We start from the raw sequence: 16,170 nt of genomic DNA on the forward strand, positions 1-16,170 counted from the left end.
AAAACAAAAGACAAATTAACAAGAGAAAAGCATAAGAGATTTTCTTAATGAAAGTTTTATGTGACACAAGAGCCTTTAGAAATACAGACCCAGGCCAGGCGCTGTGGCTCACACCTGTAATCCCAGCACTTTGGGAGGCCAAGGCAGGTGGATCACTTGAGGTCAGGATTTCAAGACCAACCTGGCCAACATGGTGAAAACCCTTTGTCTACTAAAAATTCAAAAATTAACTAGGCATGGTAGTAGGAGCCTGTAATCCCAGCTATTCAGGAGGCTGAGGCAGGAGAATTGCTTGAATCTAGGAGGAGGAGGTTGCAGTGAGCCGAGACGTGCCACTGCACTCCAGCCTGGGCGACAGAGCAAGACTCTGTCTCAAAAAAAAAAAAAAAAAAAAAACAAAAAGATTGGGCATGGTGGCTTACAGCACTTTGGGAGGCCAAGGCGGGTGGATCACCTGAGGTCAGGAGTTCGAGACCAGCCTGACTAACGTGGAGAAACCCCATCTCTACTAAAAATACAAAATTAGCCAGGTGTGTGGCTCATGCCTGTAATCCCAGCTATTCGGGAGGCTGAGGCAGGAGAATCACTTGAACCCGGGAGGCGGAGGTTGCAGCGGGCCAGGATTGCGCCACTGCACTCCAGCCTAGGCAACAAGAGCGAAACTTTGTCTAAAAAAAAAAAAAGAAAGAAAAATGAAAAAGGAAAAGAAAAAAAGAAATGCTCGAGACTGAGTATTATAAAGGAAAGAGGTTTAATCCCCAGTTCCACATGGCTGGGGAGGCCTCGGGGAACTTAAATTAATTGCAGAAGGTGAAGGAGACTTAAGCACCTTCACAAGGCGGCAGGAGAGAGCGAGCAAGAGGGAGGGGGGAAATGTCGCACTTTTAAGCCATCAGATCTCGTGAGAACTCACTCACTATCATGAGAACAGCGTGGGGGAAACTACCCCATGACCCAATCACCTCACACATGGTCCCTTCCTTGTCATGAGGATGATAAGGATTACAATTGAAGATGAGATTTGGATGGGGACACAGAGCCAGACCGTATCAGATGGGGCATGAGCTAAATCAACAGCTCCTGAGCAGGAGCTCAACAAACTTTTAGGAAAAGAACCAGATATTTTAAATATTTTAGGCTTCCGCGACACATGCATCTCTGTTTCTATTAGTCATTGTTCTCCAGAGAAACAGAACCAATAGGAGATACAGATATAGACAAAGAGATTTAGCATAAAGAAATGGCTCACAGGATTATGGAGGCTGAGAAGTTCCACAATCTGCCATCTTCAAGCTGGAGATAAGGACTAAATTCCAGCCTGAGTCCAAAGGCCTGAGGACCAGGAGTGCTGATGGGGCAAATCCCAGTACAAGGACAGGAAAAGACCCAGCTCAGCCAGCCAGGCAGAGAGCAAGTTCTCCCTTCCTCCTCCTTCTGGTTCTCTTCAAGTCCGCCGTAGACTGCATGATGACCACTGCCATTGGTAAGGATGGGATCCTCCTTACTCAGTCTACTGATTCAAATGCTAATTTCACCCCAAAACACCCTCGCAGACATACCCAGAAATCATGTTTAAGCAGACCGGGCGCAGTGGCTCATGCCTGTAATCCCAGCACTTTGGGAGGCCAAGGCAGGTGGATCACTTGAGGTCAGGAGTTGGAGACCAGTCTGGCCAACATGGTGAAACCCCGTCTCTACTGAAAGTACAAAAATTAGCTGGATGTGGTGGCTCGTGCCTATAATCCCAGCTACTTGGGAGGCTGACGCAGGAGAATAGCTTGAACTCGGGAGGCAGAGGTTACAGTGAGCTGAGATCGTGGCCACTGCACTCCAGCCTGGACAATAGAGTGAAGCTTTGTCTCAAAAAACCAAAATTTAACCAAATGTCTGTACACGCTGTAATACAATCAAGGTGACACATAAAATTAACCATCACACTGTAAACCAAAAATATCTGAGACAGGTCTCAATCAATTTAGAAGTTTATTTTGCCAAGGTTAAGGACAAGCCCAGGAGATGGGTCTGTACCTTTCTCCAAAGATGATTTTGAGGATTTCAGGATTTAAAGTGGGGAAAAGCAGGATGGAGGGGGAAGGGGGAGGCTGTGGTCACATGACTGAATCCACATGTTGCAAGAGAAAGGGAGCAGGTAAAGGTAAGTCAGCACTCTCTGTAAGATAAGGTGAACACAGAGTAGCTACCTGCAGGGATCTTTAACCTTTTATCTGTAGCTATCTGCTTAGGAACAAAAGGAAAGACAGATTCTTGCATGACTCAGCTTTCAGCTTCATTTTCTTCCTTCTGGCAGAGTGAACCAGGGTTCAAGTTTTTGTTTTTCCTTCACAATATTGTTGTTTCTCCTCTTCCTTTTCCTCCTCCTCCTACTTCTCCTTCTTCACAACCCCTAAAAATGTAAAACCTATTCTTAGCTTACAAACCTTACAAAAAAGTTTGCCAGTTTGATTTAAACTATCTCCCCAAATCTACATCTCAGTGACATTTTGTTGTTTCCTACAATATAGTGATGCTTGAGTGATTATCTAAAGAAAATAATTTATGGGCCGGGTGCGGTGGCTCAAGCCTGTAATCCCAGCACTTTGGGAGTCTGAGGCAGGCAGATCACCTAAAGTCAGGAGTTCAAGAGCAGCCTGGCCAACATGGTGAAACCCTGTCTCTCCTAAAATACAAAAATTAACTGGGCATGATGTCACATGCCTGTAATCCCAGCTACTAGAGAGGCTGAGGCGGGAGAATCTCTTGAACCTGTAAGGCGGAGGGTTGGAGTGAGCCTAGATCGCACCATTGCACTCCAGCCTGGGTGACAGAGCGAGACTCCATTTCCAAAACAAACAAACAAACAAGAAAATAATTTATGAAAGTCAAGAACCTCATAAACAGTCACCACCCATTCGTCATCTGTGCTGCCACACCTCTACCCAGCAGATTTGCCATCTTTTGAAATGAGTATCAACCTGGACATTCCCAAGTAAAATGCCCACAACACCTAGAGGTTGTGATTAGAACAGCAACAGTTAGACTCAGGCTCTCTCTTGCTGCCCTCTCCTGGCTGGCCCATTGTTGAGGATCAGATATGAATCCTGTAGGATTTCATGAGACTCAGGAAACCTTCAGACCTGATTGCTGACCTGTAGACTTGTGAAAATTTCTACCAGTGGATAGTACTTAAGGCTGGTCATGATGGCCGAGTTTGTCTGTTATTTCTTGTAGGGTGCTCTGACTTTCTTGAGTGTAAGTGTTATAGAAAAAGAATAGTTATCAGGCTGGGCACAGTTGCTCACACCTGTAATCCCAGCACTTTGGGAGGCTGAGGCACGCGGATCACTTGAGGCCAGGAGTTCAAGACCAGCCTAGCCAACATGGCGAATCCCTGTCTCTACTAAAAATACAAAAATTACCTGGGCGTGGTAGCTCCAGCTACTTGGGAGGCTAAGGCAGGAGAATCGGTTGAACCTAAGAGGCGGAGGTTGCCGTGAGCTGAGATTGCACCACCTCACTCCAGCCTGGGTGACAGAGCGAGACTCTATCTAAAAAAAAAAAAGAAAGAAAAAGAGGAGTTATCATATATTGAACATTTACTATGTGCCAAACATTGCTAAACAAGTATTATTTCATTTCATCCTTAGAACAATCACACGAGCTCCATATCCCTGGACTGTTCAGCATTACCTTCACACAGGTGATACAATGGAGACCCACAGAGGTTTCTTTTTTCCTTTTTTTTTTTTTTTTTTTTGAGATGGAGTCTCACTCTGTCGCTAGGCTGGAGTGCGATGGCGCCATCTCAGGCAACCTCCGCCTCCCAGGTTCAAGCAGTTCTCCTGCCTCAGCCTCACGAGTAGCTGGGATTACAGGCATGCGCCACCACACCCGACTACTTTTGTATTTTTAGTACAGACAGGTTTTCACCACCTTGGTCAGGCTGGTCTTGAACTTCTGACCTCAGGTGATCTGCCCACCTCAGCCTCCCAAAGTGCTGGGATTGCAGGCGTGAGCCACTGCGCCCCGTCTTTTTCTTTTTCTTTTTTTTTTCTTTTTTTGAAATAGAGTGTCACTCTGTCGCCTAGGCTGGAGTGCAGTGGCGTGATCTCGGTCCACTGCAACCTCTGCCTCCCAGTTTCAAGCGATTCTCCTGCCTCAGGCTCCTCAGTAACTGGGACTAGAGGTGCACAGCATCACGCCTGGCTAATTTTTGTATTTTTAGTAGAGATGAGGTTTCACCATGTTGCCCAGGCTGGTCTTAAACCTCAGGTGATTCATCTGCCTCAGCCTCCCAAAGTGCTGGGATTACAGGCGTGAGCCATCATGCCTGGCCGGAGAGGTTAATTAACCTACTCAAGGATCACAGGTGGTAGAGCTGGAGCTTGGCATTCAGTCCATATTTATCTGACTCCAGAACTTGTGGTCTGAATTGCTACCCAAGTAGACACTTGTCTGAATTGCTACCCAAGGTTCACAATCATTTGTGCAGAGTCTAATTCAGTAGGAATAGTATGGAGCCAGAAATTTGCATTTTTAACAAGCACTCCAGGGTCCTGGAGAGCTACACTTCGAGAACACTGCCTGTGGCAAATAGAAACTGCACTGCTTCCAGTAGAAAGATGAAACTCTTCAGCAACAGACTGGAGTGGAACAAAATGCTGGACTTTCCCTCCTTCTTTGAGTACAAGAGGAAGTTAGAAGAGGATAATAAGATGCAAAGATTTCTTATCTCTTCCTGTCCCTCAGGGCTCCGCACCCCCACCTAAGCCCCAGAAAAGTGCACCTCAAATGAATTTGCCTGAAGAGGTATAACATTGCCCTTTGCTGACAAACCCCTGAGCAAACATATACTGGTTATTTGGTAACACTCAAAAATCTAATTGCAGCTGGGCATGGTGGCTCATGCCTGTAATCCCAGCACTTTGGAAGGCTGAGGCACGCAGATCACCCGAGGTCAAGAGTTCGAGACCAACCTGGGCAACATGGTGAAACCCCATCTCTACTGAAAAAAAACCACACACACACACACACACACACACACACACACAAATTAGCCAGCATGGTGGTGCATGCCTATAGTCCTAACTATTCAGGAGGCTGAGGCAGGAGAATCACTTGAAACCGAGAGGCGGAAGTTGCAGTGAGCCAAGATCGCACTACTGCACTCCAGCCTGCGTGACACAGCGAGACGCCCTCTCAAAAAAAAAAAAAAAAAAAAGATCTAATGGCAGTTTTGGCAGTTCTAAGGAACAGTTTTGCATCTTAATTGAAACCGCATGCCAGGCCACCAGGCAAATCTCCTTCTGTTTCTTTAATCAGACTTGGTGATCAGGCTGTCAGATCTGGAAGTGTTCATGGCTTGCTGAGCAGAGACAAGAGGACGAAGGCTTAGGTGTAATCTAAATGCAATAGATTTGCAATGAAACAAGTGGCCTGGGCTACAGCCGTTTCTCCACACGCTCTGCCTTTCTGACACCAAATCTATGTTTGGCAAGGAATGGGATGGAAACTTCTTCCCACCTGGTGGCCAATGTTTTCTTGAACCTCTATATCAGCCTTCAGCTCCTGGGTAGGGTTGATGGTCATCCACCGAGAATGGGGGGACATACACCTGTGAGGGCCCAGCCACTGGTCAGTGTTCAGCAGAGGAGAAATATAGTAGAAAAAGAGCAAGACTATGCCAGGCATTGTGCTGGGTATTTGACTAACATGATTTAATCTTCCAACAACCCAGAGAGGTGTTGGAATTCCATCTTCATTTGCCACATGAAAAAACGGAGACACAAATATGCAAAGTAACTTGCCCAAGATCATCCATGTAATAAGTAGAGTCAAGAATTAAACCTAAAGGCCTTACCCTTTCCGTCCAGCTCTGTGCCACCATGAAGGGCCACCGCTCTCTGCGTTAGTTCTTCCGTATAAGATCTCTTCCAATCCAAACAGGCTCCACTCACAAACCTTGGAGAAAAGCCAGCAGCCCTTGGGGTCCAAGAATAACATAAATGCAGTGAGCCATTTTCTGAAAAGGAGATGACATATGTCAAGCATTCAGCCCAGAGCCTGGTACTTTTCAGACTGCGCAGCTGGGGTGGGAGGGTCCCTGGGACAGGGTGTTTCCGGTTTCAGGAGATTCTATTGGCCATTTGGTAACAAAGGTTTATCAAGTACCTATATAAATGTTCAAAACAGGAAGAGCAGGGCTGGGTGCAGTGGCTCCCAGGACTTTGGGAGGCTGAGGCGGGTGGATCACCTAAGGTCAGGAGTTTGAGACCGGCCTGACATATATGGTGAAACCTTGTCTCTACTAAAGATACAAAAATTAGCCGGGCATGGTGGCGGGCACCTGTAGTCCCAGCTACTCAGGAGGCTGAGACAAGAGAATTGCTTGAACCCGGGAGGCAGAGGTTGCAGTGAGCCAAGATGGCACTACTGCACTCCAGTCTTAGCAACAGAGCGAGACTGCATATCAAAAAAAGGGAGTCATGGGAGTCATTCTGATTGGACCAGCTTAGATCTCAGGAATCAATCCCTGCCTGCTGGGGGGATGGAATGAGCTGATTGGCTTAGCTTACGTGGCATGCTCTGTCCTTGGAAGCACATGGACCCTCAAATGAAAATTGGGAGCTCTCGTGGGAAGTGGGGTTTGTCAAGGAGACAGCCACAATGATCACAACAGGAAAGTTCCTTTTGTGAAATAAAAAGGCAGGAAGGCACGAGCAGTATATGATTGTAGCCCACAGATTTGTTTGGCTAGAGCAGAGCGTTCTTTGTTCTTGAAAGTGAGTTGTGAGAAATGGAGCATTTGGGAGGGAGTTGGGGGTGCTGGAAGGGGCCTTGTGGGGAGCCTGCGGGGCCTCAGGCTTTGTGTGAGTCTGGGAGTTTTAGTGCAGCATTTACCGGATTACTAGCAAATTCAGGAAATAAGCCTGTTTCCTCCTATTGTGGAACCTAATCCTTTATTCATTAAATGGAGTATTTACTCAGCCTTAAAATGTTCAGTGTGGGGGATTAGAAAAGAAGGGAGCCCACAGCTGCTGAGAGCCCACTATGTGCTGACTCTGGGCTGGAGGCTTTTCCTACATTTTCTCTTTTAATGCTCCCAACCTCCCTCTTTGCCCCATTTCACAGATGGAGAAGGAAAGGGAAGTGACTTGTCCAAAGCCACTCTGTCAAAAGGGGACTTGAGTCCTCAGGGCTGTTGACACTAAAGCTGACAAGCAGGTAACCACATTGGGGTTTTCTCCAGGACATGAGAATTCCTTTGTCCCTTGTATCACATCAAGCACCTGGGCTGATCACCCTTTTGCATGGTGTAGTCACCTCACAGCCTCAGGCAGCCTCAGCTTATCCTCAGCTACATCCACTATGCCCAGGGACACTGATGAATGCATCTGGGATTCTGGAGAGAGGGGTCCACTCATGAGTTGAGGCCCCGTTTGTACTTGCTCCCCCAGGACTGAGGACAGGAAGTCACACCTAGGAGAACCAAGACACAGTTGACACAAATGGTACCCACAGAGCATCCTTGTCCCAACTGTCACCACCGTCCCCCTCTTCCTCCTCACACCTGCATCTCCAGCAGTTACTGAGCACTTGCAATGTACCAGGTGCTCTCTCAGCACTTTATATATATATCATCTCCTGGAACCATCCCAAAGCTGCTTTGAAGCAGGTACCATTATCCTCCCCATTTTATGGATGGGAAAGCCAAGGAATGACCATGGAGGCCGAGGTCACAGCAAGGGGCTTGTCCCTATAAGGTCTATACACTCATCCCCATTTCCTTTTCTCTCTTTCATTTTCTTTTTTATTTTTGGAGACAGGCTCTCACCCTGTTGCCCAGGCTGGAGTGCAGTGACGTGATCATGGCTCACTGCAGCCTTGACCTCTAAGGCTCAAGCAATCCTTCTGCATCAGTCTCCCGAGTAGCTGGGACCACAGCTATGCACCACCATGCCTGGCTAATTTTTGTATTTTTTTGTAGCGACAGGGGTCTCACCATGTTGCTCAGGCTTATCTCAAACTCCTGAGCTCAAGCCATCCACCCTCCTCAGCCTCCTAAAGTGCTGGAATTAAGGCGTGTCCCACCATGCCTGGCCCATGCTCCATTTTAAAAATGCGTAAATTTAACCTTCGAGAGGTTGCCCACTCATCTCACATGGCTGGCAGGTGGCTGAGTTGGGATTTGAACTCGAGTTCTGTCTGACTACAGTGGCTGGGCTGAGCACTGCTGTGAAGGATAATTGTTGAGTTAAAGAAAACCTCTGGAGAAGTGATTTGGCCTTGTGGATCTTTCCCTGAGCACAATTTCCAGCATGTTCCTGAGAAAGCTTAGGATCCTCTTTGTTGGAATAAGCGCAGGTCCTTCCTCGGGGCATCTATGCCCACTAATGTCACGGTCATCCTCCATCCCCACTTCTTCCCCTTTCCCAAGAACATCTGATATGGGGCTCTGGGCAAGCCCTGGGAGGAGCTGCTGCCCAGGTGGATATGTGCCCCGGAGGAATGTACGCCTGCAGCAAGGCGAGTGGGACACTTTTGAAGCCTCAGGTCACATTGTCCCCAAGACAAGGCTGATGCGGATAGTAAGCCTCTTGTTTTTGAAGGTCACATACAACAAAAACGTGGAAACTCAGGATGGAAGAGGCCCGTGAGAGCAATCATGAGGCATAACAACAGCTGCAGAAGGTGACTGCAGGGAAGCGGACTGTGCTCCTTTTCTTTGTGTTCTGTTTTTAGCTGTGTTTTTCAGAGCAAGTAGGTACCATGGTGATAGGTACCATAGAAATAGATGGAGCGCACCACCCAGCACGGGGCTGCTAAGCTGTTCCCCTGGAAATGCACCGAGAGCTGCCAGGGAGAGCCCAGGGACTCTGCTTCCTGGGGCCTGTCAGCTGCACGGCCAGGGAAGAAGGCCCCTGGAGAGTGGTCCCCAGAGGCTTCTCACTGTCTCACTGTGATTGTCCGAGGTCCCTGATGGTGCATCCTCCCTCCTGGAGCGCCTATGGCCTTTCTCTCTGAGTCCTCCCAGGAAACTCACTTAAGAAGGTTTGCCTTTGCCTAGTGAAGCAATTATCTTGGCCAACAGTGACCTCAAAAGTAACACTGCCAGCATTCCCGTCTCCATAGTTAGGAGTGTGTGGTCCTCATCCTGCCTGGATGTGGCACTGTCACTGGTTTTATGCAATGGGTCATAAAGAATTTGTGGGGCAGGAGCTGAGTTCTGAACATTTGGTAATCAGGAATACTCATAAAATGAAATCTCAGAGGATCTAACCCAGAAAGCCGAGCAAGGTAGGGCAAAACCATGTCTGATATGGTGGTTTTCAGTTTGTGAAGCTGCAGGCAGTAAAGAATAGGGCCCAGCCTCAACTATTTTTGGATGCAGCTTGAATGGACTGAAAGACCCTTTGAAACAAGTGCTGGAACCATCCCGTAGCACTTACATAACCATTTCTGCAAGGCTGTTGATAGATGAATGTAAATTAACCTAGGCAGAGCTTAGCTCATTTTTATTTAGATTTAGACCAATTTCATGTCTTCTGAAATGTAACCCATATATATACACACTAAATCTAACTCTTTTATTTTAGACCTAGCATGAGAGGATCAAGTTTAAAGGGCATCTGTTATTATATCATATCTGTTTCTGTGATAGCTTTATTATGTACATTTCTTTCTATACATTTGTGCTCTCAGGTGGCATTCTTCTTCAGAGCAGGGCAAGTGTAATTCTGGACCAATGTATGATTCGGAGATCAGTAATTTTAAGCACCAACAAACTGAAGGTAATTTTATTCTCGATGAAAGAAACATACATGCGGCACAGTGGCTCACGTGAGCCTGTAGTCCCAGCACTTTGGGAGGCTGAGGCGGGCGGATCACTTAAGGTCAGGAGTTCAAGACAGCCTGGCAAACATAGTGAAACCCCATTTCTACTAAAAATACAAAAATTAGCTAGGTGCGGTGGCACGCACCTGTAATCCCAGCTACTTGGTAGGGTGAGGCGGGAGAATCGCTTGAATCCAGGAGGTGGAGGTTACAGTGAGCCAAGATCACACCACTACAGTCCAGCCTGGATGGCAGAGTAAATCTCTGTCTCAAAAAAGAAAGAAACACACATCTCTAACAAAGGATTTATTTATTTTTTCCTGAGACAGGGTCTCTCTCTGTCACCCAGGCCGGAGTGCAGTGGCTCCATCTCAGCTCACTGCAACCTGCACCCCCAAGGCTCAAGTGATACTCCTACCTCAGCGTGGGACCACAGGTGTGTACCACCATGTCTGGCTATGTTTTTGTAATTTTAGTAAAGACAGGGTGTCACCATTTTGCCCAGGCTGGTCTCAAACTCCTGAGCTCAGGTGATCTACCCACCTTGGCCTTCCAAAGTGCTGGGATTATAGGCATGAGCCACTGTGCCTGGCTAGGAACTTATTTTAAAAACCAGAAACTTAAAAATCAATAACATCATTAATTCATAAATTATTGTTTAGTTATAGATTATGAAAATGATAGAACCAGAAGGTGCTAACAAAATGTCTGTCCCGCATGTGTGGCATTTGATATGAAGAAACTGAGGCCCTTGCCGGGCATAGTGGCTCACGCCTGTAACCCCAGCACTTTGGGAGGCCGAGGCAGGAGGATCGCTTGAGCTGAAGAGTTCAAGACCAGCCTTGGGCAAGATGGTGAAACTCTGTCTCTACCAAAAAATACAAAAGTTAACCATGTGTGGTGCAGTGTACCTGTAGTAGCAGCTACTGAAGAAGCTGAGGTGAGAGGATCGCTTGATCCCAGGAGGTCAAGGCTGCAGTAAGCCATGATTGTGCCACCGCACTCCAGCCTGAGAACAGAGTGAGATCCTGTCTCAAAAAAAGAAAAGAAAAGGCCAGGTGCGGTGGCTCATGCCTGTAATCCCAGAATTTTGGGAGGCCAAGGCAGGTGAATCACCTGAGGTGCGGAGTTTGAAATCAGCCTGACCAACGTGGAGAAACCCCGTCTCTACTAAAAATACAAAATTAGCCAGGCGTGGTGTTGCATGTCTGTAATCCCAGCTGCTCAGGAGGCTGAGGCAGGAGAATCACTTGAACCCGGGAGGCGGAGGTTGCCATGAGCCGAGATCACGCAATTGCACCCCAGCCTGGGCAACAAGAGCAAAACTCCATCTCAAAAATAAAAAAAATAAAATAAAGAAACTGAGGCCCAAAGAGTTGGCGTACTTTGCTGTTGTCTTCTGTGTATGCAGGTGGTATCTCTAGGTCATTATCACTCTGGCAAGTTCTCTCCCAGTGATGGAGATGTGTGGAGACCCCAGTCTCTCCAACCAGGGAGTGGTACTCATGGTGACCTTGAAGTAGGCTTGTGAGTCAGGCCGTTGGTTGAGCTGTGCAGTGCAAGAAGTAGCTAAACATTAAAGGAATTGCCTGGTTTATCGTTAGGACTAACCACAGAACCGATGACTCAGCGTTTACTGTTGGCAGTATCATACACTCAACCTGCATGTAGATTTCGTGCATCGTATTTTGTGGTTACAGGAATTTGGCCTGATGGACCCGTTGCAGAAACCCTGTATTAAATAAGCAAACACGTGTGCTCTAGTTTTACAGGCCAAGCAAACTGTGAAACAGAAGGGTTGGCCTTTCTTGCCCAAAGGAGTCATACCTTGGACTTTTGCCACTTGGTTGGGTTGCTTTATTTGGCTAAGTAACTAAAAGCAGATTTACTTTGAAGACTGAGGCTCTCAAATATTCTAGAACTCTCTAAGAATGGACATTCACAGTTATGCTGGGCAGACATATTCTCAAATTTTTGGAGTCATAAAGCTGATGTTTGGGCTGGGTGCGATGACTCACACCTATAATCCCAGCGCTTTGGGAGGCCAAGGCGGGCGTATCACAAGGTTAGGAGTTTGAAACCAGCCTGGCCAATATGGTGAAACCCTGTCTCTACTAAAAGTGCAAAAATTAGCCAGGCATGCTGGTGGGCACCTGTACTCCCAGCTACTCTGGAGGCTGCGGCAGGAGAGTTGCTCGAACCCGGGAGGCAGAGGTTGCAGTGAGCAGAGATCGCGCCGCTGCACTCCAGCCTGGGCGACAGAGCAAGACTCTGTCTCAAAAAAAAAAAAAAAAATCCAGTTTGGCTTGTGTGAAACACACACACACAACCTTCCTTTCCCAAGATAAACACCTTCCCATGGAGCTGGAACAGGAGCCCTGGGATTAGAATATTTGATATTCAAGACACACACTGAGTCTGGTGTGTTGCTTTTCAGCAACACACTGAAAAATTGTTGCTTTTCACACCAACAGTTTGAAACTAAACATTTAATGTGAATGTTTCTTTTTTTTGAGAGAATGTCTCACTGTCCGCCAGGCTGGAGTGCAGTGGTGCAATCATGGCTCACAGCAGTCTCGACCTCCAGGGCTCAAGCAATCCTCCTGCCTCAGCCTCCTGAGTAGCTGGGGTTACAGTCGCACGCCACCATGCCAGCTAATTTTTTTAGTTTTTATTTTTTGTAGAGATGGGGGTCTTGTACTCCTGGACTCAAGGGATCCTACCGCCTCAGCATCCCAAAGTGCTGAGATTCCAGGCATGAGCCACCACACCTGGCCTTAATGTGAATGTTTCTTAACAATCACAACTTGATTTTTAACATTTTAATTAAATTTTTTATTATGAAAAAATATATAACATACAGTTTACCATTTTAATCATTTTTAAGTGTCCAGTTCTGTGGCATTAAGTACATTCACACTGTTGTGCAACCATCATTGCCTTCCATTTCCAGAACTCTCTTCATCTTCCCAGACTGAAACTCTGTGCCCATTAAATGATAACTCCCCATTCCCCACCCCATCTCCTGGACCCAGCCTGTGGTCACCACCATTCAGCTTTCCATCTCTGTTCATCTGTCCGCTGTGGGTGCCTCGTAGAAATGGAATCACAATATTTGTCACTCGTGTCTGACTTATTTCAGTTTGCATAACGCGCTCAGGGTTCATCCATGTTGTAGCATGCATCAGAATTTCCTTCCTTTTTAAGGCTGAAGAATATTCTACTGTATGTATATACCACATTTTGTTTATCCATAATTTTTCTATACTTTTTTGTTTTTTTTTTTTTTTTTTGAGACGGAGTCTCACTCTGTCTCCCAGGCTGGAGTGCAGTGGCGTGATCTCGGCTCACTGCAAGCTCTGCCTCCCGGGTTCATGCCATTCTCCTGCCTCGGCCTCCTGAGCAGCTGGGACTACAGGCGCCTGCTACCATGCCTGGCTAATTTTTTGTATTTTTGGTAGAGACGGGGTTTCACTGTGTTGGCCAGGATGGTCTCGATCTCCTGACCTCGTGGTCTGCCCGCCTTGGCCTCCCAAAGTGCTGGGATTACAGGTATAAGCCACCACGCCCGGTCTATTTTTTTATTTTAAAACAATTGCAAAGTGACAGAACATTTCAAGAATGGTACTAAAGAAAATCTTTTTTATATCACATTATTCATCTTTTTTCTTTTTTCTTTTTTTTTGAGATGCAGTCTTGCTCTGTCGCCCAGGCTAGAGTGCAGTGGTGCGATCTTGGCTCACTGCAACCTCTGCCTCCTGAGTTCAAGAGATTCTCTTGTCTCAGCCTTCTGAGCAGCTGGGATTACAGGCGTGCGCCTCCACACCTGGCTAATTTTTGTATTTTTAGGAGAGACGGGGTTTTGCCATGTTGGCCAGACTGGTCTTGAACTCCTGGCCTCGGCCTCCCAAAATGCTGGGATTACAGTTGTAAGCCACCCCACCCGGCCTTTCTTTTTTCTTTTTAGACAGGGTCTCATGTCATAAGAGATACTACCCGCCGTTCCCCACCACGGAGTCCTACCTTACTCAGCTCCACCTTGTGGCTTTAGGACTGAATTGTTTAGAAAGGGGAGGAGAAGGGACCACCATTTGCTTTCACTGAAAATATTTGTTTTGGCCAGGCGTGGTGGCTCATGCCTGTAATCCCAACACTTTGGGAGGCCAAGGCAGGAGGATTGCTTGAGCCCAGGAGTTCAGAAAATACAGCCTGGGTAGCATAGTGAGACCCCCATCTCTACAAAAAAAGAAAAGAAATTAGCTGGGCATGGTGGTACATGCCTGCGGTGGTCCCAAGCTACTCAGGAGACTTAGGTGGGAAGATGGCTTGAGCCTGAGTTGTTGAGGCTGCAGTGAGCCATGATTGCACTCCTGCACTCCAGCCTGATGACAGAGCAAGACTCTGTCTCAAGAAAAAAAAAGAAAGAAAATGCTTGTTTCATTAACAATTCTTTGCATATGGGGAGCCCTTGTATTTAACCTATTTAAATAAACAAATCTTAATTATGACTACCAGCATTTCCCCAATCTTTTGTCTCTGCTATTATAATACCATTTTTTAAATAAAACGTTTATACAGTTAGGATGCCTTCTTCCTTGCAGCAACACTTATTTTGCAAATTTGCAGTTGTATTTAGGCTACCACCAGCAACTCTCTTGGCAAACATTGAGCAACTCCTACCACAAAAATTAATGAGTAGAGAGACAAGGTCTGTACACCTACTCATTTTGTTCTTCCATTATCAAGTTGTGGGACTCTGGGGAAGTGATCCAGGGGACATCTACAGAAACCAAAAATGGAGTTTTGTAACACTGTGAGTTGTTTGTTCTTGTGAATAATAGGATCTTCTTGACTAGACTGAAGGCTTCAAGGAAGCTGTGTCTTCTGTTTTTTGTGTGCACCCTTCGAGGTTCTAAACATGATGCTACATGAATATAAGGTGTTCCCTGTGCTTGTGGGCTGGCAGAGCTGTGAGGGCTTCATTGGGATGAACTAGGAGAAGGAGCCTGGGTTATAACATTCCGTGGATACTTCTTGGGTTTTATCTTCCTTGACCTACGTGGACCGTAAATTCCTCCTTGAAATACTTGCTTCTGAATCACAAGCAAGTGTGATTTCCTACCTCCCTGGCCGGCTTTTCTTAGCTGCCTTTGTGTGAGCCACATGCTCTGCCCATCCCTCCTGACAGTGAGCTTTATTTATTTATTTTTTTATTTGTTTGTCTATTTAAGATACAGTCTGTCTCTGTCACCCAGGCTGGAGTGCAGTGGCGAAATCTCAGCTCACTGCAACCTCTGCCTCCCTGGTTCAAGCGAGTCTCCGCCTCCCCAGTAACTGGGATTACAGACGTGCACCACCACACCCAGCTAATTTTTGTATTTTCGGTAGAGACAGGGTTTCACAATGTTGGCCAGGCTGGTCTCAAACTCCTGTCCTCAAGTGATCCGCCCGCCTCGGCCTCTTAAAGTGCTAGGATTACAGACGTGAGCCACCGCGCCCAGCTGACAGTGAACATTTATTGGGCACATTCCATGTGCCAGGCACTGTTGATGCTGCATGTCCAGCAGTGGGTACAACAGATGGAAAGCCTTGTCTTCACCGAACTGAAAGGAAACAAGGAAAACCCCCTCCCTTGGGTGTGAGCCTGCTTCCTTGTTTCTGCATCACACGGACAACCTCAGCTGCTCCCCAGGGTGTGCTGAGCACTTGCCTGCTCATGCAGGACTTGCCGGGCCCTTGAAGGATGAAGGCAGCCTCTTCCCTGCAAGGTTCTTTCCTATGCAAACCCAAAAGTATCTGAGACAGAGCTCAATCAACTTAGAAAGTTTATTTTGCCAAAGTTAAGGACACAGCCTTAACATACAGCCTTAACACATAGCCTCAGGAGGTCCTGAGGACATGTACCCAAGGTGGTTGGGGTACAGGTTTTTATTTTTGTTTGTTTGTTTGTTTTTTGAGACAGGGTCTCACTCTGTCACCCAGGCTGAAGTGCAGTGGTGCGATCTCAACTCACTGCAGCCTCTGCCTCCCGGGTTCTCCTGCCTCAGCCTCCCAAGTAGCTGAAATTACAGGTGTGCACCACCATGCCCAGCTAATTTTTGTAAATTTAGTACAGACGGGATTTTGCCATATTGGCCGGGCTTGTCTTGAGCTCCTGACCTCAAGTGATCTGCCCAACTTGGCCTCCCAAAGTGCTGGGATTACAGGTGTGAACCACCATGCCTGGCCACCGCTTGGTTTTATACATTTTAGGGAGACATGAGAAATCAGTCTCTGTGTGAGACTGATCAGCCTTTCACTGAATACACAATTTCCATGTGAGAAGGGGGTAGAGGAATA

General features: G+C 46.9%; 1 protein-coding gene and 1 long non-coding RNA gene across 50 annotated transcripts in view; one reads left to right on the plus strand and one right to left on the minus strand.

The window, feature by feature from the left end:
- The window catches only part of DGLUCY (D-glutamate cyclase), a 164,134-nt gene that overhangs the window by 78,754 nt on the left and 69,210 nt on the right, over nt 1-16,170 (plus strand). The gene's annotated exons all lie outside the window — the stretch shown is intronic.
- LOC135972038 (uncharacterized) lies at nt 1,967-6,444 on the minus strand. 2 transcript variants are annotated; one of them, XR_010588606.2, is made up of 4 exons: nt 6,169-6,444; nt 5,858-5,979; nt 3,417-3,545; nt 1,967-2,404 (listed from the first exon to the last, which is right to left on the minus strand). It is a non-coding gene; the product is annotated as an uncharacterized lncRNA (long non-coding RNA). The 2 variants fall into 2 exon arrangements; XR_010588604.2 differs by lacking the exon at nt 6,169-6,444 and having other exon boundaries at nt 5,858-6,077.

The sequence above is a fragment of the Macaca fascicularis genome, chromosome 7 (assembly GCF_037993035.2).
Source record: "Macaca fascicularis isolate 582-1 chromosome 7, T2T-MFA8v1.1".
Lineage (NCBI taxonomy): Eukaryota > Metazoa > Chordata > Mammalia > Primates > Cercopithecidae > Macaca > Macaca fascicularis.